Here is a 4,061-nt window from a genome sequence, read left to right as displayed (position 1 = left end):
TATATTTAAAATACCAGTTCTTGTGGCAGAAACGATATCAAAGCCGATAAAGCTGAGCATCACAATTAAAAGTAATCAGTCACATATCACAGTTGCCACAGCAGCAGTTGGTAATCAGTATGAGATCGAATTTCCCAGCACCGTTTCAGAGCAGTTACTAACAAAAATTAGTTTGGAGCAGCATTTATCTTTTGGAGCAACACTTCCATCCCTGCAGTTTGAAAATGCATAACATTGCACATGCATGTATACAACCCCACTTTTTTCCCCTCTGAGCATTGTACGGACGTTGTAAAAGAAAACTGTTACACAATTATTATCTTGTGTGTAAAATATTTGTTAATGTAACTTTTTTACTTATTTAGGTACTTTTATGTAATTACGCTTCATAAAGAGCAGCCGCCATAAATTCTTTCTGAATAACAATTGGGGGGGGGGGGCATTAGCAAATTTGTTGGATCTCCAAAATAGTTTATATCGCACAACTTATGTTAATTAACCTTTCAAAGGTTAATGCAAAGCATTTGTGGTGTGCCTTTCAACTTGTCTCATTGACCTGTCGATCATTCGACTGATTGGTTAAAAGAAGCGATAGATCGCACCGCTTGCTCGGCCATGGTTGGGTCTCTATAACTGCTACAATAAAGTTTTGCATTCTATAACTGTTCCTGGTAACCCAAACAGTCTTTGGCACATCTTGGGAACTTTTTGCTAGGTGGGTAGGGGCCTCTCTAGCATTGCTTGAATCAAGCGCCCCCGCTTTTCCTCCCCTTGTCGACGCAGTGCGGCTTCACTCGATGTCAGGGGGCCGCAGTTGTGGCTGTCATCATCTGGTGGTGCTTGCCAGTTCCATGCTGTGCTTACATCGTCACTATATGGTGGCACATCTACATCCCCAGAACTAATGCACAGGTTGTGCAATACACAACAAGAAATTATGAACTTATTCATTTTCTCCACAAAAAAGAAGTCCAGGTGCAGCAGCTGGCGTAACCTGCCCTTGAGGTCACCAAAGGCATTCTCAATTTTCACTCTGGTGGCAGAAAATTTTATATTAAAGGGACGTTGACTTGAATTCAGATGGCCATAGTCCCGAAATGGTGCGATGAGGTAATCCCGAAGTGGATAAGCAGCATCTCCAAGAACATGAAACTTTCCCAAGCAACAAATGCCAGGCAACCGCTCTGCCAGCCTAGACTTCCTGAAAATTCTGGAGTCATGGATTTTGCTAGGACTGCCAACTGTGACGTCCAGAAACTTCTGGTAGTCGCACACAGCATGAAGAGTCAACGATGGATAGCTGTGCCTGTTGACATATGTAGAGCGTACCTTTTTTTAGCAGGGCACCGGACACTTACATATGATCCATCAATACATCCAATTGTATTGGGCACTCCCGACACCTGCAATATTAAGAGAAATTTGTAGCGACAGCAGCACTGGCGTCGCATGAGAATTACGTAGACGCTCGCGTCTACACAAGGCACAAGTGGCTGGCACGCACTGGCCCAGGCTAGCGTTCCGAGAGAGATTTAAAAATGCTACGCTAAGAGATCGAGTGTCAGTTTTTCTTCTCCCGCGAGAGCCCGAGACTTTACCGATCTACGTGGTCGCTCGTCGCCACAAATTAAGCAACACCTGTGACAGAAATTAAAAATTAAAGCAGCTTAACTGAATTGAATGAGTAGCTTTTTGGCCTAAATGGGGATCAAGTTTAATCGGGGGAAAAGCATCATGTTGCAGACTATTGTTGCTAAATAGAGTGCATGGCATCAATAAAACAGTGAAACATCAATAAAATTCTTACCTGCTCAAAATCTTCTGACAGCTGATCGAGGTCTGCTGGAAACGTTATAATTTGCTTGGCGATTTCCACCAAATACTCAAGCATGCGCTCAACAATCCTAAATGCTGTAGCTTCCCCAATGCCGAATCGACTGGCTACGTCCCTTAAGCACGCCTTGTTTGCAGCACACCTGAAAAAGTATGCATATTTTATGAACAATCCGTATAAGCAACGAGTTAGATGGAATACCTGCAATAAAATGCTAACCGTTCAAATAATGGTATGCCCTTTAATCTGTTCAGGCGCTATACACGATAATGGAGCTTGCAGGCTTTGTACCAAAAAAGTAGGAAGAATCGGAATATTAGCCAGGTATGCAATGTACTGCTGACTCCTTATTGCTTCTCGGACGGAAATAGGGGGGGGGGGGGGGGGAAGCCTGGCTATTACATGCTGCTTTTATGCCTATGATGCTATCCCTATGACACAGGTCTGTGCACAAATGTTGCAATTTTATCCTTTCACATCTGCAACCGAATTGTGCAAGATAGACTGGTGCCTAGCTTGTAAAAGCTACAATGTGTATAAAAGTGGCCCTTGCGTCAATCGTTTTCTTCGCCATTTACGAATGCGGTTCAGGTGTGTTGCATGTAAACCAGGGGATCTCATGCTGGACATTTATGCAATGTCGGCAATCTTCACATGCAATAAAAAAAGATAGAAACAATTTCTGCGTAAAGGAGTCAATGTACGTTTCCCGGAAATAAACATTTAAGGTTTTGAATGACCTTGGAATGCAAAAATACGAGCGCTCGATCTAAACGCACACCTTGTGCGTTTTGATCGAGCGGCCGTGATAGAACGAACACCACAGAATTGCATTATATTTCACTACTTCAAGAAAGCATGACGTAAGGTTAAGTAAACAGGCGCACAAGACTTAAAACAACTCGTTGACTCACCAGATAAAGACCAGAACGTGCTCTTCAGCGGTTTTAGAAGGGGACCCGCCACGATCACTGCGAGGATAGAAATCAGAGTTCTCGAACCTACTGATCAGGTTGTCTGCGACAGCTCTCAAAACTCTGAAGTTCCTGCGGAACTGCAAACAAGTAAATATTTAGCAGACGGAATAACGAGATATCTGCAGTATAGTGGGGCTATGCTTACCTCCTCATCTGAGTACTGCCACACAACGTCCTGAACGAATCCGACAATCCTCGGACATTTGCGCGGCGGTTCAGAGAAGGCCTCCCGATAGAAGGCTTCGTACAGCGCCTGAGTAACCTCATAATCGCTGCCGTCCGAGCTGGAAGAGCTACTGCTTGAACTGCTCTGATCGCTAAACGCGAGCTCTACAGCAGCAGCGAACGCAGCCATTTTGCGAAGCAGCACAATGTTGTGCGTACCGATTTCACTTGAAGACGGAAGTGACGCGAGCTATTTCCGCCCGAATCCGCGCCTCGGTGGCGGAGCAAGTGAGAGCGATCCGGCGCGGAGCGATTTGATCCGAAACGACCAGTGGAAAGCGCGAACCCGCTCCTGATCGACCAGTGAAATTCGGATTCGTTGCCGTGGAGCAAGAAATCCTGCTCCGAATCGACCAGTGAAAAACGCCATTAGACAACTCTAGTGGAGTTTCTGCTGTTAGCAACAGTACATGCAAGCTTTTTGCAAAGAACCTACCTGGCCGCGCCGCTGTAAGAATGGTAGAAATGATGGAAAAGGCGTTTGTTTAAGTTTCTTTGTAGCAGAATTAGGTTTTGTCGTGCATTCAAATTACAATCCGACGCTATCATGTCTGCAGGTGGAGATTAAATCGTACTTTACGATTTTCTGACAGATATTATTTTGAGAAATTCGATTTTGTTCACTGACGCCTCTGCGCCACGCGGAGGGCCTGCGTGGTCGGAATGATTCGGGATGATTTTATCAGCCACGGGCGCCGGCGCCGACGCCGGATTTTCTGCGACACGGGGCCCTTAAAGCTTTTGCGTTAAAATCTTACTGTACGGCTGATTTTCTATTGATTACACAAGTCAGTGCTGTGTCTGCCCCCTTTCCTTTTCGAATCAGTTTTGCACGGTTTTTGTTCTAGAACACCTTGTAGGAACTAGGCACACCAAGAAAGTATTTTGCAAATGGCTGATATTATCTGTGTTGCACAGACCAATTTGTCAGTCCACCTAAGTTTATCATCTTTTGAACATTCTGCTTGAATGCTTTAATAAACTTCTCAGTAAATTCTACAAACGCCTTTTTGTGCTGCACTGTA

The 4,061-nt window shown here is 44.6% G+C and overlaps 1 pseudogene; it reads right to left on the bottom strand.

The window, feature by feature from the left end:
• Nucleotides 1-422: 422 nt before the first annotated feature.
• LOC125943477 (putative nuclease HARBI1) lies at nucleotides 423-3,166 on the bottom strand (annotated as a pseudogene).
• Between the last annotated feature and the right edge of the window lie 895 nt (nucleotides 3,167-4,061).

Source organism: Dermacentor silvarum, chromosome 2 (assembly GCF_013339745.2).
Source record: "Dermacentor silvarum isolate Dsil-2018 chromosome 2, BIME_Dsil_1.4, whole genome shotgun sequence".
Lineage (NCBI taxonomy): Eukaryota > Metazoa > Arthropoda > Arachnida > Ixodida > Ixodidae > Dermacentor > Dermacentor silvarum.
This window is presented reverse-complemented; position numbering and strand designations above follow the sequence as displayed.